At 45.0% G+C, this 27,376-nt stretch overlaps 1 protein-coding gene across 2 annotated transcripts in view; it reads right to left on the bottom strand.

Moving 5' to 3' along the window:
* LOC146825654 (TRPM8 channel-associated factor homolog) overlaps positions 1 to 24,288 on the bottom strand; it is a 402,285-nt gene extending 377,997 nt beyond the window's left edge. For both annotated transcript variants that reach the window (XM_085607651.1, XM_085607652.1), the window contains exon 1: positions 24,204 to 24,288. The gene's annotated coding sequence lies outside the window, so the exon portion shown is untranslated. The remainder of the gene's footprint in view (positions 1 to 24,203) is intronic.
* Between the last annotated feature and the right edge of the window lie 3,088 nt (positions 24,289 to 27,376).

Here is a 27,376-nt window from a genome sequence, read left to right as displayed (position 1 = left end):
GTCTCGACGTTACGGAACTATGCACCAAACCGAGGCCTGACATTGTCGATGAACCGCTCCCAGTGTCAGATGAGATTTTCTTTGTAGACGGTTCATGTTTAAGAGACAGTGTCGGTCGATTGAGAGCAGCGTTTGCTGTATGCACCATCACGGGTGTGGTTGAAGCCGCTTGTTTAGAAGGAGTACACTCCGCGCAGGTGGCTGAGCTCATTGCCTTGACTCGTGCCTGTTTGGCAGCCGACAAGATCCGTGTAACTATTTACACGGACAGCCAGTATGGGTTTGGTGTGGTTCATGACTTCGGACAGCTATGGTCCCAGAGAGGGTTTATGACGTCTTCAGGTTCACCCATAAGAAATGGTGAACATGTACGGAAACTGTTAAAAGCATTGCAAGGTCCTGATGAAATTGCTGTTGTTAAATGTGCTGCACACACAAAGGGAAACGATTTTGTCTCGTTGGGAAATAACTATGCTGATGAAGTAGCCCGATTTTGTGCAGAACAGGGATGCAACTTCACTGAGACCCACGTCGAGGAAACTGGGGAGGAGGTGGTGTACGGTCAGATGTTAGCAATGGCCGACTCATGGGAAGAACTGAAACAGCTTCAGGAGGGGGTCTCGGATCAGGAACGTGACAGCTGGATACGAGCTGGATGTGAGAAGGGAGATGTGGATATATGGGTTTCGAATGATGGACGAGCGGTGTTGCCGGAAAGTTTGTTGAATCCCATGGCGAGGTTGATACATGGTGCTGTACATCTGGGTAGGGATGCCATGATGAGAGTGTTTCGTCAGACTTGGTACAATCCGAAGTTTCGTGCAGTGGCTGAAACTGTGTGCCAGAGGTGTGTCACTTGTCAACAGATGAATGTAGGGAAAAGAACTGCTGTGACGTTGAGCCACATAGGGAGGTCAGGGGGACCTTTCAATAGGATGCAGTTGGATTTTGTCGAAATGCCGAAGTGTAATGGGTTGAGGTACATATTAGTGATAGTATGTGTCTTTTCCAGGTGGGTGGAGGCGTACCCTACACGCAGATGTGACACACTCACAGTAGCGAAACTATTATTGAGAGAACTCATTCCAAGGTACGGGTTCCCGACGTCCTTTGAATCGGACAGAGGAACTCATTTCCACAGCGAAGTTATGAAGTTGCTTTGTGCTGCTTTGAATATAGACCAGAAGTTACACTGTAGCTATAGACCGGAAGCTTCAGGGATAGTGGAGCAGGTGAATGGAACTCTGAAGGCTCGGATGGCGAAAGTGTGTTCGTCTACGTCTCTGAAATGGCCTGACGCATTACCTTTGGTCCTTATGAGCCTCCGAAGTGTGCCTGATAGAAGGACTGGGTTGTCACCCCATGAAATCCTCATGGGAAGAGCGATGCGTTTGCCTGCAATACCTGCTACTGCTCTGATAAATATCACTGATGATATGATCCTGGACTATTGTAAAGGCCTTGCTGACGTGGTCCGTTCTGTGTCTCAGCAGGTGCAGACAGCAACGGTTCCAGCTGCGAGTGACCGGTGCCACGACTTGGACCCAGGCGATTGGGTCCTAGTCCGAAAGCACGTGAGGAAGAGTTGTTTGGATGCTAGGTGGCGCGGCCCGTTCCAAGTGATCCTTGTCACGAACACCGCTGTCAAGTGTGGAGGTTTACCGAACTGGGTGCATGCTTCTCATACCCGTAGAGTTCCAGCACCCTTGGAAGATACAGCCCCTCTCGAGAACAAGGATCCCAGTGAGCCGACAGAGCCTCCTGAGAGGGCCAGTCAAGCTGTAAGGGTTGCTGAAGCGGCTGATGGTGCACTGAATCGAGTTGAGGAAGAACGTGAAAGAAGTACTGACCCAGAAACCGGCGAAATAGCAAGAGGTGCAGTGGGTAGTACAGAATCGAGTTCGGGCGAAGAAGAGGAAGTCAGTGCACAGGGTATCGGGGAGAAGACCGGAGGTGCCACCGAAGCAGAAAGGGTTTGGCCCGCAAGACAGAACCGGGTAAACCTGAGGTTGGCTCCGGACACAGACCTTGCACCAGTTTCGGAAGAACCAGAAGAAGAATCAGGGGAGGAGGAGAATCCTCAAGGTGTGAGAAGATCAAAGAGAACAAGAGTGCCAAGTCGGAAGTACGCTTCACCCGAGTGGGCATATCAAGTGACTGATGCCAGGGTTACCGAGCACGGGAAGGTTGAGGTCGATGACATTGGTCAACAGTGTCCCGCTCCAGAGGGTGGAAGTGTTGCTGAAGGTTCCGGGATTGGAGATCGAAGGAATTTTGACGATTCATATTCCGAGTCCGCCATTCCTAAGTGTCATTCGAGGTATGATCTTGGACAATTTGGAGTTCCCGACGTTCACGACTGTGCCAGATCCACAAGAACTGATCATTCTTAAGCTCGAAATATTGCAGGGAGTCTTGGAGCTGTTGGGACCAGCGCTTATGTTAGATTGATTTGGGAAGGTTGCAAGCAGAGAAGAAGATAACCTAGATCCGAGCGGAAGAAGAACAAATTTAGGGATTTTTCCGTTATAGAACGAAGAAAAGTTAGGGAGGTTTGCCTAAAAGTTCACGAAAGAGACACTGATGAGAAAGAGACATACCCTTTCAGAGACTGTATTGGACGCTGAGTACATTCCGAAGATGGCAGATCCTGCAAACCCACATCGTAGGGCTAAATTGATAGTAGGCACGTTGGTAGGAGTTGTGATAGTCACCATATTTGCGGTAGTGATAAGTTCATACATGGTGGCTCACAGGCAAGAGGGGAAGGTTCAGGGAGCACCCACACCTATTACCCCAGGGCAGAGTGGTGTCAGTATCAGGGAACAGGAAACATCGAAGATGAGGGATGATCGCAGACTACACATGGATTTATCGAAGGGTGATTTCAAGCTTAATGCGTATGCAAGGTTGCTGTATGAGTATGTTGATGCGATGGATGTGAAGGATTGCTATGTGTGTATGCAGTTGCCTGCTTCAGTGGATGAGGGTATCAAGTATCATCATCTCCCATTGACATATGGGATTTCTTGTAGTTTATTACTCAGTTTATTTTATGACAGGAGACAGTTCGAGTATTTCTTTTCAAATTTTGACACGGTACTTCCTGAAGTTCCAGCGATCAAGCATTTGAACAGATATGATCTGGATAAGAAAGAGGACAGACTCCTGAAGTATTTTAGACCGACTATGAAGTTGGATACGGCGCATGCTCACAGGAATAACCTGACATGTGCGTTATCTGAGATAGAGAAGAAATTCATAGACCAGGTAGAGGACAGATACAGACGGTTGACCCAGACACGACACACCGGAGATAGCCCAGTAGATTGGACAGACGAGGAGAGAGCTCACAGATCCAAGGGAAGTTATGGACCAATAGCGTTAGATGAGGTACAGAGAGGGAATTTGTGTATTGGACGGCCTCAATCCAAGACGGATAAGGTCGCAGTAGGACATAGCACTTGTTCTCAGACCTTCACCGTGGAGGCTAATGCTAAGAATTTTATGCAAGGTCCAGTAGAGGTAATTCCGACAGTGTATTATGTATGTGGGAAGAATGCTTATGTCAGGCTACCTGCGAATTGGTATGGCATATGCTATTTGGCTATTATATTCCCGAAGATCTATCACACCGAGGACTTGGAGTTGTTAGAGACGAAGCGACAGTCCAGGAAACGTAGGGCTACGAACGCTGGTGCAGTGATTGGGGACATATACGGAGCAATGATACCTAGTATGGGTGTGGTGTTGAATGATGTGAAGATCAGGAGGTTGGCGACTGTGGTTGATGAGTTGTCTATGAACACGGCGAGATCTTTGTTGTTGGTGGCTGGAGAGATGTTGTCGATACGGAATATGGTTATGCAGAATCGCCTTGCTTTAGACGTATTATTAGCAAAAGAAGGCGGAGTCTGCAAATTATTGAAGGTTCAGGAATGCTGCACATATATTCCAGACAACACGAAGGAGATAGGGAAGTACATAGACAACATCACGACTATTCACAAGGAGATTATGGATTTGACGGAGGAGAATGTGTGGGAGAAGATTGGATTAGGCTTTGGAAGAGTGGGAACCTGGTTTGCGAATTTGGGAAGAGGATTTCTAGGATCAGTGTTGAAGCCAATTATCATTGCTGTGGTTTGCGTGATTTGTTTGTGGGGATGCGTGAAGGCATGGAAGTGGTATCAAGGAGGCAGGGTTGAGAGGGCTCTTAAGGCAAACGAGAAAAGGATGGCGAAGCTCCAGGAGCAGCAATATGAGAGTCTTAAGAAACTAGAGGGAGTTCGACATGGCAAAGTTATGACTAGCGCGGTTTAAATCAGTTCTAAAGAAGAGAAATGTAATGGTGTGATGACGGATGTCATCAAAGGGGGGAACTGATGTAGCGCTTAAAAGTTTGAAAATTGTAGGGGTGCATTATACTCACTGTTAGTCGGCACCCGCATATAATCAAATGTGTATCCAGGTATCTTGTGTGCAGTGTATTACGAATTGTATAACCTATATCGATTTTAATAGAAGTGCTAGCTATGTACAAGCCCATTGTAAACGTATTGGAGAAATGTATAGAGTTTAGTTTATGAGAAATGTAATGTGGTGTTAGAAATGTGCACCCTAGACTCCGTGTCTGTAGTTTGTTTAGCTTGACTACACATGAAAGAAAGACGTAAATGTCAATACTGTGATTGAAACCTGCTTGTGTAACCGAAGTAGTGGCCAGAATTCGCATATATCGTTGAGGCGAAAGGCCTGGTATTTTCTTATGTTAGCCAAGGGCAATAGGCCAAAAAGGATTTATTCCAGTAGAGGTTTTAGGCTGTAGTAAATTGCAACTTAAAAGATGTGAAGAATGTCTGCTTTGCATGATCTCACCCCAGGTGCAAGGAAAGTTGCTCGTTAGTAGAGAAGCTCTTTGTTCACAATTTGACTTATGTAGTAAAAGCCAGACATGGGAGTGTATTGGAATGTGCCAATCGTAACTCCTAGTGCGGATGGCGTCTGGGACTCAAGGCCAAGCGATGGACGATGGAACTGGACAGCGCTCTGTGGAAATTTACTGAAAGACGACCCCGGAGAAGAGGAGGCGCAAAGGGCGTGTTCTGGGATTTGGGGTTCTGTATTAGGGACAGCGCCCCGAGGGTGGAGGCAGATCAGAGCAGCCCAGAGCAGAGGAAGGCTAGGCGAAGAGATAGAGGGGGCAACTTAGACCAGCTCTCTAAGTGAAGTCTTCTTATGAAGTTTCACTCTGACACCTTTTATTCGATGAGGGTCTCAAGGGATTGCTAAGTAGGGATGTCATCTAGTGCAGAGTAGGGACAGAGATGGTATGGTTCAGTGTCCCTAGTATCGACATTTGCTTGGTGGTTTTCTACCTCATGCTTTTAGAGATTGTACTTTTAGTTATTTTTAGCCGTATGCGGATTCTCCGTAGAGTAGCTTTTGTGTTAGTGCCTATGTACATGTTGTGCCTCGTATTGAGGACTCTGTATCTGCAAATCTTCATGCTGATAATAAAAACCAGAGAGCCAAGAGATTAAGTCTCGAGTCCTTGATTATGGCAAATTGCGGACAGTAATTTTGATAATTGTGTTTTTCCCTCCACGCTATTGGGCAAGTAAAAAGGTCCATCTGACCAGAGTGGGTTCCAGTAGATAATTGCGAGATACCCAAATGGGCCGGAGCAGTACCCAGTTACAGGCCCGCTAATTCCGCTGATAAATACATATATTTACACCTTTCTGTGATGTGGAGTAGTATAAGAGTATAAGACAGAATAGCTGTGAAGCTCACGCATTACATTTGGTAAATTTCATCTCTCTGGTGCAATCAAAATATTTTAATAGGGCCAACTTCTAATGAACCGCAGGCACTGCGTACACACGGCTCTGATTGATGACAAGGGTATGGGAATTTCAATCAGGATTATCACTCTACTTAAAATAATACTGACTTCATCTGTTCTTTATGAAACTGGCATCTGCACAATGACAGGACTGGAAGATCATACAGATACCAGCCAGGCCACGGAGCAATAATGCAGATCCCGTCTCGGCTACAGGATCATTGCTCAAGAATGATTATATTTGAAAACCATGTTTATAGCATGCTCCATAAATATGTATTTTTTTCAGCGGAAAAGTGCAAAGGCCTCGGTGGGAATGTATCTCCCTCACAAGTAAGGCTTCAACACTATGCCAAGACCAAGTGCCAAATCTCAGTTGTGAGCTTCCCCACCTACCCAGAACTTCTCATGAGGATATTAAATGTGTATTTTTCAGTAGTTTCCCATTTTACCACCCGTTAAAATATTTGTGTCAGTTACAACCGTTGTATTAACAAGCATTGGCATAGCCCATAGACTTTATAAGTGTTTAGCCATGCAACAGTTAATGTTGTTGCAGTAAGGATATTGTGATGCATAACTAAATACTTATAAGGTCCCAAGGGCGAGACCTATTGGCTATGCCAATGCTTGTTCCTATTGTCCTGACCTTGTTACAGTTAGTGCCGCACCATGCTAGTAAATATCAACTCATGCTAGTAAAAATCAACAGCAACTCAGTTTTCAATGACACTGGCAACAGTCTGTACCCATACAGGAAGCCATCTTGTAAGTTAAGAAAGGATTGTTGCATGATAGTCCCAAAGCTTTTTGTATTTCAAATTTGTTGGGGAATGGGGGAAGTTAAACATACGATTCTGTAAACAAACTGTTTAAAAGAAGGAGAGGTGTTTGTGTGAACAACATGTGAGGGTTACCAGGGAGAGCTCAGGAGGATCCCTGTCACATCAACGGCCCAACTCTGAAGAACCAAAAGTTAGAATCATAATGAAAAAAATTACATTTCAGAGGTCTCGATGCCAACACACACGGAAAGCAAGACGAAGAGTTTATTCATTCTTTGTGACCATAGAGGTACACACCGTAGACAGAAAATACAGCGAATGAAATGCAGATATTTTGCAATATGATATTTATGTACTTGAAAATATTGCAATATAATCCAAATAACATTCTGAATAATCAGCCTTTAAATTTAACAGATGGCACATGATCAATTTCGGCCTTTGCCTAATCTTTCTATGCAAAGACTGTGGAACCATTAGCAAGATGGCTTTGACATCACACTAATTAGCTATTAAACTGTGAGCCTCTACAGACGCCCAGAGAGAAGACCAGTCTATGGTCTTCCCGTCTTCATCCAGCCCTGATTAGCAAACATTTGAGGGTAGCCTTAGACTCTGGCTTTGACTGCTGAGCTCAGCGACCTTAAGGGACTCAAATGAACCTGACAATCCTAAGCTCAGCAATGAGTCTTAATCTCGGATCCCCCTACCACTGATGTGTCAGAGACAGATATGCAGTAAACTAGAATAACAAATCAGCAGGGCCCTTTGAGCTATGCAGTGCTTAATTTGTAAAAAAAAATTAAGTGCCAGGGCCCTTCTTAGAGGCCCCTGCAGCCTGCACCACCCATAGCCTACCAAAGGCAGTACCAACATAACACCTAACCATCGCACTTCTACAAGTGTGACAATTGTGACTACGTCAGGCCACACAAAGCTATAGTAATGACATGAGAGGCTGGTATTATTTGTTTTAAATGTATATTGACTTAATAAACAAGATTGTTGAGCTCATCTCAAAATTTAAAAAACACTGCGCCACCATGTAGTGGACTGTCACTAGAGCCGGTGCTCACAATGAAGTGCTGTGTCGAGCACTGGAAACCACCGAAACAAATCAAGCACTGGAGCTATGCTGTAGACTTCTATATAAGTTCCCAACAAGACAAAGTAACAATCATATTTTCCTGTGTGTACTCACCAAGTTGTGGTTTCAACACTCAACCCTCTAATCTGGTGACGACGAGCTACTCTCCTTCATTTTACACAAGCAGACCATAAATGCAGCTTCTAATTTCCTATCAGTAATTTATTATGATTTTATGTTTTTATATACATTTTGTATTGATTTTCTAGAAGCACAACCACAAATATTGATACATATAAAGAGAGTGACTGTCATGCTTGACCCACTATGATCTTCAAATTCCACCTACCCCTTCAGCCTTACTTCAATCAAAATGTATCCAACCTAGAGTCTTCCCACCTGTGAATTCCTGATATTATGCTTAGCGTCTAGATATGTGGATGGTTGTTCTGAGGTACTGGGGGTTATTTAAAGTTTAGTGGACTTGCAGCATCCACCAAAATTTGCAGATGATGAATCTAGGCTATTTGCAGTGTATCACACTCTAAACAGTTTAAACAGAACATTTCAATCAATCAATCAATCATGGCATTTGTAAAGCGCACTACATACCCGCGAGGGTCTCAAGGCGCTGGGGGGGGGGGGGGGGGGAGAGCTGCCACTGTTCGAAGAGCCAGGTCTTGAGAAGTCTTCTGAAGGTCAGAAGGTCTTCGGTCTGCCGTAGGCGGATGGGGAGGGTGTTCCATGTCTTGGCGGCAAGGTGGGAGAATGATCTGCCGCCGCTGGTCACTCTTCGGATGCGGGGGACGGTGGCGAGGGCGAGGTCTGCGGAGCGGAGCTGGCGGGTGGGGGTGTAGAGGCTGAGTCGGCTGTTGAGGTACGTTGGTCCGGTGTTGTGGAGTGCCTTGTGTGCGTGGGTGAGGAGTTTGAAGGTTGTCCTCTTGTTGACAGAGAGCCAGTGTAGGTCTCTCAGGTGGGGTGTGATGTGGCTGACGAGAGGGATGTCGAGGATCAGGCGTGCGGAGGCGTTCTGGATGCGTTGAGGCCGTTTCAGAAATTTGGCCGGGGCTCCTGCGTAGAGTGCATTTCCATAGTCCAGTCTACTGCTGACGAGGGCCTCAATCAATCAATCAATCAATGCATTTATATAGCGCACTACTCACCCAGAGGGTCTCAAGGCGCTGGGGGAGGGGGGGTCCGCTACTGCTCGAACAGCCAGGTCTTGAGTTGCTTCCTGAAGGCGAGGTGGTCCTGGGTCAGGCTGAGGTGGGTCGGGAGGGAGTTCCATGTCTTGGCGGCGAGGTAGGAGAAGGACCGTCCCCCTGTGGTGGCTCTTCGGATGCGGGGGACGGCGGCGAGGGCGTGGCCGGTCAATCGAAGCTGGCGTTTGGGAGCGTAGAAGTTGAGGCGGCTGTTGAGGTATCCTGGGCCTTGGTTGTGTAGGGCTTTGTGTGCGTGGGTGAGGAGTCAGAAGGTGATTCTCTTGTTGACCGGGAGCCAGTGCAGGTCTCTCAGGTGTCCGGAGATGTGGCTGCGACGGGGGATGTCCAGGATGAGTCGTGCTGAGGCGTTCTGGATTCGCTGGAGTCTCTTCTGGAGTTTGGCGGTGGTTCCGGCGTAGAGGGAGTTGCCGTTGTCCAGACGGCTGGTGACGAGGGCCTGGGTGACCGTCTTCCTGGTCTCGGTGGGGATCCACCGGAAGATCTTACGTAGCATGCGCAGGATGTTGAAGCACGACGAGGAGACGGCGTTGACTTGTCTGGTCATAGAGAGGGAGGAGTCCAGGATGAAGCCCAGGTTGCGTGCGTGGTCTGTTGGTTTGGGTGTGCTGCCTAGGGCGGGGGGCCACAAGGAGTCGTCCCAGGCAGAGGGTGAGGATCCCAGGATGAGGACTTCCGTCTTGTCCGAGTTCAGTTTCAGGCGGCTGTTCTTCATCCATTCGGCTACTTCTTTCATCCCTTCGTGAAGGTTGGCTCTGGCGGTGGCAGGGTCGTTGGTGAGGGAGAGAATCAGCTGGGTGTCGTCGGCGTAGGAGATGATGTTGAGGTTGTGCTGGCGTGCGATGTCTGCGAGGTGGCTCATGTAGACGTTGAAGAGGGTTGGACTGAGCGAGGAGCCTTGAGGAACGCCGCAGATGACTTCGGTGGCTTCAGATCTGAACGGGGGGAGGCGGACTCTCTGTGTCCTTCCGGCGAGGAAGGAGATGATCCACTCTAGTGCCTTCTCCTGGATTCCGACGTTGCTGAGCCGCTGCACTAGTGTACGGTGGCAGACAGTGTCGAAGGCCGCGGAGAGGTCTAGGAGGATGAGGGCTGCTGTTTCTCTGTTGTCAAGCAATGCTCGGATGTCATCAGTGGCTGTGATCAGGGCGGTCTCGGTGCTGTGGTTGGCCCGGAAGCCAGACTGCGAGAGGTCGAGGGAACCGTTCGTCTCGAGGAAGGCGGCCAGCTGCTTGTTGACGGTCTTCTCGATGACTTTTGCAGGAAACGGGAGCAGCGAGATGGGGCGGTAGTTCTTGAGGTCGGTGGGGTCGGCTGATGGCTTCTTTAGTAGAGCGCTGAGTTCGGCGTGCTTCCAGCTCTCCGGGAAGGTAGCGGTGTTGAAGGAGGTGTTGATGATGTCCCGCAGGTGGGGTGCGATAACAGCGTCGGCCTTGTTGAAGACGTGGTGAGGGCAGGGGTCGGTAGGAGATCCGCAGTGGATGGAGTTCATCGTGCGGACGGTGTCTTTGGTGCTGATCGGGGTCCAGGCGCGGAGGTTGGTGGTGGGGGGCGGTGGTTTGGTCGTGGCGTGCGTCGGTGGAGTGCTGAAGCTGTTGTGTATGTCCTGGGTGACCGTCATTCTTGTTTCGGTGGGGAGCCACTTGAAAATCCTGCAAAGCATGCGGAGGGTGTTGAAGCTGGAGGAGGAGACGACGTTGACCTGCGTCGTCATGGAACATATACCAAGCTCTACATAACACCCCTAGTACCTAAGCCATGAAACCAAACGGTGTCCGTGCGCTTTATAACAATTCTTTTAATATAACATTAACATAACATAACTAAGCCATGGCTGACTACAGGGCTCAGACTCAGATCTCAGGTCTGCTGTGGTTTGGTCCTGTTCTTTTGTCACCAGTTCTCAAGTTTGACTGCCTCCCTTGGTTCCTTTTCCTCATGCTCCTCACTCTAAGCAGTTTTTGTGATCTACCTAGTCTACAGTGTAGAACATCTCATCATATGGAAGCCTGCCGTCAGCAATTTGACATAGCATGAACTTGGATGTCTTGGAGATTCTTAATATTGCTTTCCTATGCTGTATAGCAGAGGTCTTCGATCTGTGGGGCGTGGCACCCAGGGGGGCAGCCGAGTCCTGGGAAGGGGGTCATGGATTTCCAGGCCACACTTCTTCTTGGAATCCAAAACATATGCTCTTACCTTTGGACAAGACAACCATCCAGGACGCTTAATTTTGCTCGCTAAAATGCTTCAGCTGAAGTTAATTGAGTCTCCTGTGCCATGAAACAAAGGGGCCGAGCAGAGAGGTAAAACAATCCTATGTGCCAGGGTGCCTGCTTGCCTGAATGAAATGCAAATGTGCGCTATGAGTTAATCTGCAAATGTAAAGGGTGCTTGTGCTCGGTTCTGGCTTTAATAGCTCGAATCAATCCAAGCATTGTGATGTCAAAGATTAGTTTTTTTTTTAGTGGTAGTGCAAAGAGTCAACAACTGGGATGTGAAGTGCATGCTTGTCATTGTATTTACACAGCGCTTAGTACCCCTGAGGAGGTGTTGAAGGGACAGTTACGCAAAAAGAAAAATTGTGTTACTTATGGTACGATATTACTATAATCTACATTTTTGAAGCTCTATTTTATCCTAAAACTATTTGCACAGTTTGTATCAGTCTATCTTATATTGTGTGTAATTCAAGTATAAAATAATGACTTACACATTCACAGTGCTTTCTTTCACAGAATGTGACCTCGTAGCACTGAAAATACACACATCAGTATTCTCCACTGCACCTACCAAATTTAATTCTGTGGCTCTCTGGTTACAGGCAGACCTCTGCAGTGCATTAACTAATAGAGGTTTCATAATGTACTACAGCGCATTTCCCACTGAGTAACAACTTTTTCATGTGTGCAGCATTCTGCAGCACACATAGAAAGAGGAAAACCCCTCTCAGGATTGTTTTTGTGCAGGAGGTTGTCCCTTTCTGCACAAAAAACAATTCTGCCTATGTTGGCGCTAGGCAGCAATTTGTGCGCCAATGCAGGGGGAAAGGACAAGAATGCATTATTTCATAAATAAGGTGCACTCCTGCCCTTTCACATTGGCGTAGGGCAGCACAGCAAGAAGGCTTGCGGCACTGCCCTACGCTAATTCCTCATAAATGAGTCCCTTTGTTTTTAACCACACCTTTGACCACGCCCCCACGCTCACTGACCTTTGGTTTGCTTAACACTGTTTAATAATATTTCCCCACTGTAAAAATGATTTGCTGTGGGAATTGGGGGTGTTTATGGTTGTCGATAGCTGTCAATGATGAGGAGTACCAAGTTAAAGAACGTTTTGCCAGGTGGGCGTCATCACGCCTAAAAGATATTGACAGAGGAGTCTCAGCATCAACACGTTTGAAAACCTCTACTGTATAGGGTGGTGGAACTGAGCATGCTTCATGGCACCAGTCTGTGGTAACTGTTGTAGGGTGTACATCATCTCTGTACCATAGCTGTTCTCACCAGCTCAATGGGTACATGGTTGCCCATAAAAGTGAGTGTGTTCCATGTAATGGTAGGGGAGTGATTCTGGGCCAGGGTCATTGATTTGAGCTGTAGTGAACTAGACTAGAGCTGAGAGTTGTAGTATGTGTTGAGGAGTGTGTGGCAGGAAACTCTCAACTAGACACAGGAGACAATTATTTTCTCAAAGTGTAGTTTTGAAGTCTTTTTAATGCTGGGGTGTTGTATGTGATGGTGGGTGCTTCTAAGGAAGGATATGCATGATGGTGTTATTTCAGACTCTGCCATTAATTCCTACAAAAGATCCAAAACGAGGTGGTGAGGTTAGTTTCTGTTCTTTGGAAATCTCATCATGTTTCTGAGGAATGGCGGGCCATCCATGGGATACCCATAGAAAAGAGGGTCAATTTTGGAGCATTATGTAACTGCAACTGCAAAGTTTGCAAATAATATCAACTCATAAACTCATTAATACAAAATAAAAAAACGTTTATTCCAGACAGAAGTAACCATGGGAGTACATTTGTGATTTCTTTTCAGAATCTTTTGCGAATCATGCCATGAGTGAGAAGTAGAATAGTTTGTCTTTTTTTATGTCGAATGCAGCTATGCAGAACAAGTGGATAAAGAGACAGCTTGCAAAACAAACAGTGACTGGAGAACCATGGAACACAGATGAGGGGGGCACATGATGACAATTAAAAAAAAAAACATTGACAATGCCAAGAAAACAGGCTTTAAAGTAAGGGTGGGCTGTAAACTCCGCTCCGCTGGCGGAATTAGTGGAGTTTGCCGACTCTGGGAGTGTAGAGTTCAGCAAAAACTCCGACTCCGCTGGCGGAGTTTACCGGCACAGAAGAGCCCATTGTGTTTCATTGTTGCCTATCTTAAAGCATTCACGTTTGTTAGTGTTGGGCGTGTTTTAGTAGAACGTGGACGTGCCTGGGCTTCACTTAAAGGGGGATAGTGCTTGTTTTGGATTTGAGACCCAGCAACCCTTGACCTGGTAAGGGTTACTTTCTGTAGCATTTTATCACAAGTTGTTGTTAATTGTGGCTGGCATGTGGGCCAGCAAAAGAGAACCAGCTAAGAAAACAAGCATTGGCATAGCCAATAGGTCTCGCCTTTGGGACCTTATAAGTTTAGCCATGCAGCAGACTTCTTTAATTGTTCCAATTACAGGCCACATGTACCCACAAGATGGCAGAATAGGCATGCATGTACGAACAATGTCAAGAAGCGGAATGAGTGGCACAAGCGCAGATGCCGCCCACTGATCTAATATCACATGTGAAGCTGCACGCTACCCATGGCTGTCCACAGCAAGTGTAGCTGTTTTGTTTCTGTCGTCGTGAAGCTATGAAGCTCACACCCTCGAGTTTCATAACAGAAACTTAAAAGACAAGCATTTGCAATGCAATAGGTCTCCCATTTTAGAAACTTTGCCCTATTGATATTGTAAATGACAATGTCTTTTATTATTGCTGTTTTTTTAAACACATAAATAAAAAGGCATTATCATTTACAATGCCAATAGCTCAAAATCTCGCAATTGTGAGACCTATTGCATTGCAAATGCTTGTTTATACACTTTAGCGAGTCGCCATAAGCCGTACGGGTATGTCCAGATGTGGGTCCCGTGCACACTGTGTCACTGAAACCAAGCTATAGCTGGCTCATGAGCCATAATTAGGGCAAATCTGGCCCTGGGTTGCATGTGTTCCGGTTCAGGGAGGACCTGGCTTGACAGCTTGGGCTGGACTGTTCCCAGTGGTCCAGAGTCCAGACTGACTTGCATATGGCTTGGTCCAAACTGAGCTGACATGGTGTGCACAATAATGATGGTAATGACCGAGTAATTACCAGTGTCTGAGATTATTTAAGTATTCCCTTGATCACTTTTTTGCATACCAGGGCAGATATAGGTACAGCCTGGGAGAGGAGTAGCCTCATTATTGAACCTTTCATCATCCTAGTGGTATCCTACCTGCCATATAGGGGTGACTGTTGGTGGCACAGACTGAAGATAGTGGAGGTGCAGATGGTTTCCTGTATCCCTGTTCGAGATGATAACCAAGCCTTCGGTAAATCCAGTGCTGGCATCTCTGTACTGTGTGTCTACCTTGTGTACGACGTTGTGCAGACAAACTGCAGTGACTGCATGTACAGGCTGCATTCATGAGAGTTTGTGCTTACATCCTCATGGCACCCACTCTGTATCCTTGTGATGTCACTCGATCGCAGTCATGCTTCCGAAGCCCAGATATATCTGTTGCGTGCTCACATCCTGCTTCCTGCCGTGCTTGTTTTTATGCGTCTATCTTTGTGAGCTGAAAATACAGTATTCTCCACTTAAGCATCGCCAGGGCCATAGGAATAATTCCAGTTAGGAAGCCAGAGGTCTGGCTAGGGCCTTTCACGTTGCTTTGGCTGGCGAGCCTGACCAGCAGGGAGGGAGGGCTCCCTGTCCTGTAAGTCCTGGAGGAAGAGACTATGAAGTGTGAAAAGACTAAACGAGGGAACCCATTCATCTCTGACTTGCTGAAGCGCAAGCTATTTATCCGCGTTCTCTTTCTTCCTGTGTCGGTGCGACGGATTGCCCGGAGCTGAGTGATTCTGCGGCGATATGAAATCCTAGCAGGGCCTGGCCAGCAGCCTGCCACCCTTTGATGCCAGTATATTCGCTATTATTGACTTGGTTAATAGTAACACGCGTTATTTACAGCGGTTAGAAATGGCAGAATGTATGATTTGGCACTATATAAAAACAAGCTGATATTAACCCATTGAGTCTTCCTCACACATCCTGGGATTTGAAGGCAGGGGAGGGAGCTGGGTGTCATGCGCTGGTTCGTTGGCACTCCACGGTAGTGTAGTAAGGGTGCCATGGGCCCTGAAACACGCAAAGAAAATGGCCCATTCGACTGCTGTGGTGGTATTATAGCATTTTGGGGCTTTAATGAGCCCTGTTGCCACTGCACCTGCTGCATCATTGGTAGCTACCCCCTGCCAATAACCTGCATTGGAAGCCAGCTTTGCACATAGCTGTGGAGTCTAGCGTGCGTGGCATCCCTCTGGCCTCAGCGGATGTGACCGGGAGTCAGGTCCCCTCTATAATTACATACACCAGGATCTGACGGTTCAGGGTATGAGGGCGTATACCCGGGGACCCCAAAAAACTGAGCGTCTTGTAGCTCCTTAGAATCCCCCAAAGCCCTCCCACACTCTTAACACAAACGAAGTGTATTGAGCACATGGCGAACTCACCTCTCAGCAGTCACCTTATCCCCTGTCAGAGAGGAGCACTTGAGCCCTCCTCGGTCCCTAGAAAGAGCCAAGCCGGCGTGACAGCGCAGTCTGCTAAGAGTCATTGTTGACATCGACTGTGTAGGTCGCAAGCGAAAATCTCGGCAAGGCCACCAACGCCTTCCATCCTTCTGAGGTCAGTAAGATAAGTGCCATCACATTGGATAATAGGAGGACGGTAAACAGACATAATATCAAATTCAAAATATCGACAGGACAGAATATCGAGTTTTTAATATAGAATGGACAGAATATCGAATTGCCAAAATATAGTGGTGAAGAATATCGAAAATCAGGTAAGAAATAAAATATCGATTTAAATAATATAGAAGTAAGTAATATCGACAGTCATAATATAGTTGTTAAAAATATCGAATTTTTTTATAGTGTTTTAAGTGTTAGTATATGTGTTAAAAGTATGTATAAATTTTGGAATGTATGTTTGAATATTTTTAAAGTCATGAATTTTATGTTATTGAATTCTTGTGTAATTTAATTCCGTAGTGGGTTGTGGGTTTATAGGAGATTAGGGTGGGAAGTAATTTAATTATAGTACATTAAATACAATTTTTTAGGAATTATTAATTATTTTTAATTTAATTTTGCGTTTTACTTCTGTAGCGGGTTGTGGGTTTATAGGGGAATAGGGTGGGAAGTAATTTAATTGTTATTAGGTAATTATTAATTGGTATTGAAAATTAATTGGTTGTTGATTAATTATTAATTGGTAAATAATGTGTATTAATTGGTAATTAATTAGTATTAATTGTTTAATTGATAATGATGTTAATTGTATTAATTTATTATCTGTAGCGGGTTGTGGGTTTATAGGGGAATATGGTGGGAATTAATTTAATTGTAAATAATTAATTATTGAAATAATTTTTGTATATTGCTAATTAATTTATTCTTAATTAATTATTAATTGGTATTAATTTTATTTATTAAATTTGGTATTGCAAATTAATTGGTTGTTAATTAATTATTAATAGGTTATTAATAAAACACATATTGGTATTTATAATAAAGTAATTATTAAATATTGTTTGCTTGGTAATTAATTTTAATATTTTTATTTGGTATTAATAATTTCGTTATTTTTAATAAAATATTAAATTATTATTTTCCCTACTATTGCACTCACTGGAGTGGGAATAGTAATTTTTACCCCTATGCTATCCAACGCTTTCCCTACTGTTGCACTCTTTGGAGTGGGAATAGTAATTTTTACCCCTACGCTATCCAACGCTTTCCCTACTGTTGCACTCTTTGGAGTGGGAATAGTAATTTTTACCCTCCCGCTATCCAACGCTTTCCCTAATGTTGCACTCTCTGGAGTGGGAATAGTAATTTTTACCCCTACGCTATCCAACGCTTACCCTACAGTTGCACTCACTGGAGTGGGAATAGTAATTTTTACCCTCCCGCTATCCAACGTTTTCCCTACTATTGCACTTACTGGAGTGGTAATAGTGAATTTTACCCGCCCGCTATGCTACGCAAAAAATATAGCATTTTTTAAATTAATATTACGTTAATATATATGTATTATTATTTTTTTTTACTTACATTAATTATTTATTAATTTTAAAGTAATTTAAGTATTTTTAAGTATGTTTCAGTTAATTACGTGTTTTATTTCATTAATTTTACATTAATTTTAAGACATTTACAATAATTCGATATTGTGACTAACGATATTTAGGATTCTATATTTTTGTACTTACCTGTTTGGAGATAGGGCTTCGATATTTTGGCATTCTATATTTTTACTTCGATATTTTGGCAATTCGATATTCTTCTTCTCGATATTTTGTCAGTGATCCAGGAGGACCTGCGGTTTATAGAGCCTAAAGGCTGCAACACTATTGTGTGAACCTCTGAATAAAAAAAAAAAAAACACAACGTAAGCGTCTCATTCGTATCTCCAGCCTGCCTTGTTGGCATCAGCTCTATTGCCTAAGAGGCAGCGCCGGCGGCTGTCGCCGTGACACGGCCACCTTAGGAAGGACAACCAGGCAAATACAGGGTGCTAAGGGGCCTCTCGCCATTGGCTGGTGTTGCTGGGCTCAGAACGATGCAGACCTTGTTGATTTGCAAAAGTAGGTCACAGTTCACTCAGCTGTTATGTAGGATGGTGGGGGGAGAACCTGTTCTGTCCGGTCTGCTTCCATACTCTGAAATCTGAAGAAGGTGGTATGCGGGTTGGGGGAGGTGGGGGTGTTCGTGCAAGGCCAGTGGTTATTTTTGTTGTTTTCAGTATGTGAGGCTACTGCTGAATCAGCAAATAGTGAGTAGGGACAAGGTAAAACAAGACCGCGTGAGGTGCACGCACACTGCAAAGAATGTCAGGTATGCAGCTGGCACCCGGCTGCGCTGCTGCTCGCTCCCAAGACCCCTAGGCCATGGGAGTCAACGTTTAGAGAGAAGGCGGGACATGCACCCGCCTTTGGCCAATTGCGGGCTTTCAATTTTTGAAAGCCACACGCAAAGGCCAACAGAATGGGTGGCAAAACTAAAGCCACACGCACGAGTTTTATTAAAGTCTGGAGAGATTCGAAGAGGCCCTCTCCTAGAGCAGGCCATGCGCGCTGCGCTAGGCTCGACCTAAACAGTGGTTGGGTACAAGCGTTCATTTGTCCTTCGGGGTCCACTAACTGCTTTCAGTTTTCAGGCTTATGTAACTGTCACATGAGCAGGGGAAGGGGACGGGGTAGCAAGTTCCCCTATGATCTAATTTCCCTGTCCGGTTAGGGGGTTAAAGGCTTTATTGCCTGCCCTCTATCCTGCCCTCTATATGTGCTGTTAGTAGTTGGACTTGTAGGGGTTGCTTCAGGCCGTGACACTTTTATTTAGCCATGTCAGGTTAGAGCAAATGGTTTGGGTCTTGAGTTTACATTTCCCTTTAGTTTACACTGGGTGCAGAAAGAGAGCATCAGGGGCATAACACAGGCACCCGCATCCCCTGCAGTGCGGGGGGCCCGAGCTGCAGGGGGTCCCCTCAGCACTGTACTCACACCAGAGAGCTCCAGATTAAATCCGGAATGGGGCCCCTCTGTGTACCTTGCAGGGGGGCCCCTTCAATTTTCGTTACGCCACTGGAGAGCATGGTAGGCTCCCGTGCCTCTCTGCTCTGCGCACAGAAAAAACATAAACTTTCCCCTTCCACTGGGCATGATGAAAATGAGAATCCTGTAGCAGCGTGTTCTTGCTTGAGCCCACAAAGCCTAATCACATGTATCGGAGAGTAGGCCTTTCAGGCCCGGCAGGTGGTGACCCGCGATAGTGCTGCTCTGTTTAAACAGCATTTCTCTCAAGAAAACGGCAAATAGATGGATTTCATTTTATAAATGTATCTAAAGACATATTTACAGAACTCATAGCTAAAGTGATTTAATGAAACCTTTGAAAACTAAACATTATATTTTGAATAAAAAAGTGCTCTACTGCACTTTGAAAATTATTTTGCAATATTCCCCTCCTGGAATAGAATAACATATACACCTAATACCGTCATCAAGTGGCTATGTGGCCCTTGGTGCTTTCATAGAGAACTACGAAATTAACACAGCCTCTGACACAGTCTGTGCCAGCTTTCATCTGGGAAATTCTGTGACATCACAAGGAGTTTCAGTTTTAACTCAGCACCAGTGGTGTCAGAAAGCACCAGTTTTTACCCAGAGTCTGTGACGCCACCGACAGTGGCAGTTTTTATCTAGTTTCTGTGACGCCACAGTAAACGACAGCTATAATCTGGAGTTTCTGACATCACAGTGAGCCTCTGTGATTTGGGAGAGAGCGCCAGTTTTAACCCAGCGCCTGTGTCGTCAGGGAGAGCCAGTTTTAGACTAGACACAGCTGAAAGGCCTCAAGACCACTCAAGACTCCTGGCCAATGTCCTGATCTCCATGTGCCCACCAAGGCAAGCTCGAGAGCACAGTGTTGTTCACAGTGCAGCTTGAAAGCTAGCTCAGGTGGTTAATGCGGTTGCTGTAGAGATGGGAAGCCATTGATGGAGCAGGTAAAACTAATTTTTGTATACCTCCTCTAAATTGCATGAAAGTAATTACGTAATCATTCTAAATCTAACTTGCACTAATGGGTTTGCAGTGAAATTTACTAATCAACCTTTACACCTTGATAAACACGAGATACACGTGGGACTAAAATGCTAATTGCATGGTAGAATAATTAATTAATTAATTATGGTACGAAAACTAACTTTAGATTGTGGTGAAATAGAAAATTAATGTTGCTTTGTAATTGTTTGCGCTTCCAGGATAACGAAATGGTGAGTATTATCGCTTTAAATGTTGCCACAGCTAGGTAAATACTAATATATAATGGTATTAGTGTGGGATTAAACATTAGAATCTTCATTTCCATATTCTAATTACTGTTATGTCTATTTTTGCTTAAGTTGGGATTCGGGCCTACTAGGCCGCAGTACCCAAGATGGAGTCTCTAATGCAATCGCCACCATGTCAGCGATAGTTTCTGCGCAGAATCGGATGACTATGGAGATCTCCAAATGACCTCAGACGTGTGACCCTGTGTTCCTTGTCAAGGATGAACGTGTTTGTCTGCCAACTGACAATGCTGTGAGAACAGCGAAAGAGACAATACAGAACCTGTGGAGAAATGTCTTCTCTCATTCTAAATGTTACATTTGCAACTTTCGCCCTGGAGAAAAAGGAAATTATACAAATTGTGCCTCCCTATGCCAAGTCTCATGGAGAACCAGTTTTCCCTGGGAAAACTTTAGAAAAACTATCAGATAACTCCGAACTGTCCAATCAGAACATTTCTCTACCCCTAAATTGTTGCACGTTAGCATGCAGTAATAGGGAAAAAGGATATATAAGGTTCTCATCCGCCAAAGGGGGGTGGACATTGGGCTGATCTTTCATGAGGTCGGGTCTGCATGGAGTTGGTGAAGATTTCCATGGTTTGCCTTTGGATTCTTTGATTTTCAGGAAGTTATTTCATCTGACGGTTTGATCTTTGCTGGGGTCGAACAGTTCATCCTGGATTTTGTACCAGAGAATGCGGATAACTCTCTGTTTATTCATAAAGTCGCCGTCACTTGGTAATTGGTAACTAATTAAATGCGCTTACTAAATTTATGCTTATTTACTAAATGTCTGATTTTCTCTTTGAAAATAAACTGACTTTATATTATGATCTGTAGTGCATAAATGCTAATGCTGAGAAAATGATGATTAGATAAACAAAAATTGAATTGATAAGAAATGAGTTTGTGGTTCTTTAATTGATTACCGAAAATAATCAAATGTTCCTAGGCTTTAATTGTGTTTTAGCTGGTTCTAATTCACCATCAACAAGTCCAACTAATTGGTCCATCGACCAAGTGGTGGAGTTCCTTGATGTTAAGGTCAGGATTCGGTAGGTACATATGTATGAAATGTATATAATGTAAGAAAATGTATCCTGATAGGTAATAAGGTACCCACATGTCCAGCGCTTTTTCTCCTATGAACGGATTCGAATGAGATGAATGTGTGTTGGTGTTATGGGCCCCACCAATGAATTATTGTACGGATGAGTTGTTGTGATAACGAATCTGTGACATAGGGAGAATATGTAAATTTTTGCCTGTGGCGTTGCATCACCATTGTAGCAAAAGTCACTGCCTTGTCATTGTGTGGCAACTTCATGTTCATCAGATCTTCTGCCCACCATACGGCACACGTGACTCCCTGGCCTCGTGTTTCATGTCCGCAAATATTTTTAGTGACAGTGTCAGTAATTCCTGTTGTGTCAATGCTTGTGTGCTTGCCTGTGTGCTACTGTGTCCCGGGGGCTGTGTGTGCGCTTGCGTGAGACTGTGTGTAAGAGAGATGGAGAAACAGAGCGGTTATGTTTCTTCAGTACAGCCGACATTTCTGTAACTCACAAGAAAGCCCTGGCCGCTGCAGGGTTGTCGGAGTCCCAGCATGTGTTAGTGTCACGGTGAGGGTTGTGCTTGGATGCCCGGCTTAGTGAGGTGCACCACCACCACCCCGGAAACAAGTGCCAACTCTAAAATTGCGCTACTTTGATGCCCAAAGACATGTTATGAAGTTCTCACAATATTTTTTTGACATCAAAGGAAGCCTTGAATAGAGGTGGGCAGAAGTCACGATTGGACAGAACTCCGCAAAATCTCAATGGGCCCAATTCACAAAAGTAATCTGAGACAAAATCCTAACTTTACGATTTTCGGTATTCACAGAAGGCATTTAGGAGTACTAAAGTTAGGATTTTGTCTCACTTAAGTTTTGGTCTTAAGTTAAACTTAAGATGAACTTGGGGGGGCCTCTGTTCTCTAAGCTTTTATCTACCCCCCGTTATCCAGTAAATGAGGTTGAAAACCCAGGGTGGTTTTGTTAGAAGAAGGGTGGCAACAAGGCAAATGAGGATAAAAAAAGATTTTTTTAAACTTACGTTTAACTGAGCCAAAATCTTAGTCGTAAAGTTAGGATTTTGTCTCAGTTAAACTTAAGTTTGTCTTAAGTTTAATTTAAGACCAAAATTTAAGATTGACTAAGAATAAATCCTAACTTTAGTACTCCTAAATGCCTTCTGTGAATGCCGAAAGTTGTAAAGTTAGGATTTTGTCTCAGATTACTTTTGTGAATCGGGCCCACTTAGTTTTTATATAACTCCACGGAATTCCGCAGGTGTTCAACTCCTCGTGTTCCACTTACCCTTATTTAAAGGCATGTTGTTTGGTAATGTGAAGCATTGTATGTAAATAGCATGGGAATAGATATGTATTTATGTAGAAGCTAAGAACTGCAGAAAAAAATCAGTGTTGGTTAAAAGGTCAGATGACAGATGCATTGTCAAGCCACACTTAAATGTCCATACAGGCTAATAATGACTGCCTGCTGCCAATCTGTGCTGCTGGCAGAAAAAACACAACATAAATGATCTAGCTATCTAAAACACTTTAATATCATTACAATGTCATGTGTGTGCCCCTGAAAGTTCAATCTTACTCAGCTGGATAAACAAAATAATCACAGCTGTGTTGAGGGGCAGCTCTTTTTTGTGGAAGCACACAACTCTGCCTAATCAAAACATGTACTCCTGGCACTCAACATTTGGGTGGAGCAAAGCCCCTCTCTATTAATGCACATATAATTGTCTGGCGGCACCTGCGCTGTCACGCCAGACCATAAAATAATAATATGGTAAGCATTACGAGATGAGCGGGTTAGATGAGAGGCGCATTCAATTTGCTTGAAGTGACATTTGAAGTGAGATTGAGAGGTCACTGAGTTTCTCCATATCTAAAACTTAAAAAAAGGCAATAAGGCAGCATGGGAAAAGCAATACCTCCCTAACGAAACAGAAACTCGAATTAAACTGACAACAGTTTTGCAGGCTTAAGAACATTAACACTGTGCGAAGTAATTTCACCGAGAAAATAATGACAACTTTTTTTCAAAACAAATTTAGCACTATTCCATAAATAATAGATCCACTCTAATTCTTTAAGACATTTAGCATTTAGAGATGCCATAAATGGCAACATTTCAGAACAAGAAAGGGGGAGATTTTGAAATATAATGGATGAAATGTATTTTCCCTATTGACTTCTATTGAAGCACTGGCAATTTCAGTTGGGAGACAGCTAAAAAAAAGCAATTTTTTACTTAATAAATCAGAAGTCTCCTGCCTAATTCAAGTCTATTAGCATGCATGCGATGAACTAATCAATAGGTATTTGGAGAGCGGGATTATGGGGAGCTAGCTTGCGTCATAAGTAGCACTTTTGGGCTCACAGAGTAACGGCCAGAACCGGCCACAGTTCTGGGCTGACAGACGCCTTAACTGGCTGAAGAGCTGGAGGGTCAGTGCTATTTTAGCATAGTAGACAGTGGTACATTGTTGCTTGTCACAGGAACTTTTAAGGTATGTGCTGCTTTTGGTTGGAAATATTGCAACTAAATGCATCATAATAACATACACAAAGCAACATAACACTACAATTAAAACTACTGACATGGAAACAAAACTGTTGAAACAGAAGGTAACACAAAAACTGCAGTACAACAAAGCAAAAATAAAATGCAATGATGCTGCACAACAAGCAGCACAAAAACCAGAACACATCACCAGAACAAGAAAATGGGATACATCCAATGTGCACAAACGTTAAACATATATGACCGCCTCCAGAATCCTGTTTTTATAATGTGCTGGAAAAATGTGTTTAGAGCAAATAACGCCAGTTAGAAATGCTTTGTGATCTCTTGGTGTGAGGAAGGCATTTGGCCCTAGAGGCAGCACAGCTGCACTATCAAGCTTTCAGTCGTTTATCGCTGATCTAGTGTCCCTGAAGCAATGCAGCTTTTTACAAGGCAATCATCTGAAAAACGTGCATTCCGCGAACGTGCAACTTATTGCAAAACAGAAAGGGTGCAGCAGCATACATACCAAGTCGATCCCAGGGCAGGAAGCCTGCTCCCAGCCAGAGCCCCTCACTTTCTTGCCTGCGACTGCGCGGTATCCGAAGCCCTGCTGAATGGACTGAGATACGCGAGCTGCCCTTTATATTGCCCGATCGCCATCTCATATTACACACATAGTCAACACCGAACTAATGGCTGTCCCGATCCTACCTTTTATGGATTTCGAATGACAGCAGAAGAGGAGAGCTCCCTCCTCCCCTATGGTAGGTTTTGCCATGTGTGAGGGGGAATGCCAACAACTGCAAAGTGCCAAGAAGAAGGCAGAAAACTATTCGAAAACCGAGATCCCAGCGTGAAAAGTCAGGGATTGGTGATCATTTATTGTTTGGAGGAAGAAGAACAAAAATAGAAGGACGTAATGTTTGAATTAATGTCAGTCCCTGGCAGTTATTGTGGACCGAAATCCAGTTCATTGTTTTTAATTTTGGGTGCATACAGCTTTTGCTGTGTGCTGGAGCATATGCCATCCTTACAAAACAATTGCTAACAAAGCCAAAAGGTCTGGGTGTGGTAGTTGGCATAGTAGAGCGAGACACTCGAGAGGGAGCAGACAGAGAGGGCTATACTTGTTGTCACTCATAGAGTACAATGCAAGCAGTGGAGTGGAAAAGGAAGGATGCACCCTAACAGCCCTCAACAGCCAAAGGCATTGCGTAAGAGATGACTACTCCAGGGTGGTGATGGAAGGATACACCCTAGCAGCCCTCAACAGCCAAAGGCATTGCGTAAGAGATGACTACTCCAGGGTGGTGATGGAAGGATACACCCTAGCAGCCCTCAACAGCCAAAGGCATTGCGTAAGAGATGACTACTCCAGTGTGGTGATGGAAGGATACACCCTAGCAGCCCTCAACAGCCAAAGGCATTGCGTAAGAGATGACTACTCCAGGGTGGTGATGGAAGGATACACCCTAGCAGCCCTCAACAGCCAAAGGCATTGCGTAAGAGATGACTACTCCAGTGTGGTGATGGAAGGATACACCCTAGCAGCCCTCAACAGCCAAAGGCATTGCGTAAGAGATGACTACTCCAGGGTGGTGATGGAAGGATACACCCTAGCAGCCCTCAACAGCCAAAGGCATTGCGTAAGAGATGACTACTCCAGTGTGGTGAGTTAAGACATGATTGGCAAAGATGCTCAGCCAATAGCTGAAAAGGGCTGGTTGAATTCAGCAATAGGACTGACACTCATGTTGTCAGCAAAAGGTCTTTCTGACAGCTGCCGTGTCCGAATCGCTGTCAAAACCCAAACCTAAAGTATAGAAAAGGGCTTCGTCAGCCTAGATGAGCCACCGGTCGCTGTGGGTTAGCCCCATTCAACTATTGCTTATTTGAAGTGTCTTTCACATCTTGCATCAGCCCACAGGAGTCCTGCACAGGTTTATATTCTGCAGTGGTGATTGGTGCAGGTGTCCGTCTCACTATCAAAGCTGGGAACCCGAAGACACTTTCAGGCTCGGCAAAGCAGTGCGCTGGATCTCCATCATCCCCATGCAACACCTACATGAAGCCCACTTTTTCTCGTCGCAGACACTATTTCTATGCTTCAATTGATAGACTGTCTTCCTTTTGCTTTTCTCATTAACTTGGCACCCTGCATCTTTAGTGTTGATGCCCCTCCAGCACTTCTCACAAACATGGATCTCAGGGAGTGTATTTGTCTGTGAAGACTGCCCCTTCTTCGGAAGGTAAGGAAGCCCTTGGGCGCAATGATCAGAGATGCTCCCAACCTACCTGACCATGGACTTCCAGCAGCTGTCCAACACATCGGACACTTCGGGGTGTATTATGTATTTGGCGCATTTTACTGGTTAGTGCTGGGCACACCTTTCAGAAGGTGCACCCAGAGCTAACCAGCTAAATGTGTCGCATTGTGGTGGATGCACTGCCCCCAGGGCAGCCGCAAACTCGCTCTGCTCCCAGGGCAGGGCATTCATGTGAAAAACTGAGCGGCTGCTTTAAAGCTGCTCCGTGTTTTCACAGTTCGGTCAGCAACCTGCCTACACTTTGAAGGGGGGTTAGGGATCCCCTTACAGGCGGGTGCAGCCAGTGACTGCACCTGCCTGCAAGGAGATGTCCGGTGGGTGCACAGGACCCCCTTTCCTCCATCCAGAGGGTTGCTCTCAGAGGGCGCATATAAGAAGAGTGTATCCGTCCACCCTCTCCATATCTCCCAAACAGTAGGCAGAACACATTTCTAACCTAGCTGATAAATGAGTGTCAGGCCAGCACTTCAGGCATCATGTATAGAAGCATTAAAACCAATCTCCCTTGTATGGAATTCCCAGATACCATCATTAAACCAGGAGTATAGAATCTTTCTCTGGTTATCATAAGACCCACTGTTAGAAATTATTCTGCCAAACAACTGGAAAATCAGAAAACATGCGGCAAACGTATTTAAAGCTTAACATTGATTTGCATAAAGCGTCAGTGGAAAAACTATGACCACAGCACTCCATCATTTAACACAGGTTGTAGGCAAAAGATGAAGCCACACCCTCGCAAGACTTAAATCTCTTGCAAGAGCATCAGCCATCTTGGGCACGGAAGCCATAAGAACCAAACCCAGGCTGACTCATGTGCTTGCTTTTGTGAAGACTTACCTGGGTAGCCGCTCTCCTTCTCGCGGTCCGTTCCTGCTGCCCTTCACAGCTTTACGTTCCTGAAGGCATCTTCTGGCCACCTTTTTCGCAAGCGCGATAAAGTTGGCTGCAATCAGTTGAACACACAAGATGATGTACGGAATGTTGCACATGGGCAAAACATTCACCCCCAGTCACAGATCTGGGTTTAATCCATCGTTATTTTGCTCACCACGCCACCCCAGTTCAGACATGGCCATAAGCAAATCAGTCTTGACCCTGTGCCTCATGGGAACAGTCCATCCCGAACTGCCAAGCCATGTCTTCCCTGGACCGGAATCAAGCATCCTAGGACCGGTTTCGGGGTTTCACCCCTCTTCAGCCAGGATAGCTTGACTCCAGTGGCGTAGTGAGCACGGGACCCACGTCTGGGCATACCCTTCAAACTGGAATGGCATGGTGAGCAAAAAAACGATGGATTTAGGCACAGATCTCTGTACTGCGGTGAATGGATGACATTGTTCTGCATTCTGTCCATCAATAGTTCTTTATG

The sequence above is a fragment of the Triturus cristatus genome, chromosome 5_2 (genome assembly GCF_964204655.1).
Source record: "Triturus cristatus chromosome 5_2, aTriCri1.1, whole genome shotgun sequence".
In the NCBI taxonomy this organism is placed as follows: Eukaryota; Metazoa; Chordata; class Amphibia; order Caudata; family Salamandridae; genus Triturus; species Triturus cristatus.
Note: the sequence above shows the minus strand (reverse complement) of the source record. Positions and strands in the feature narration are given on the sequence as shown.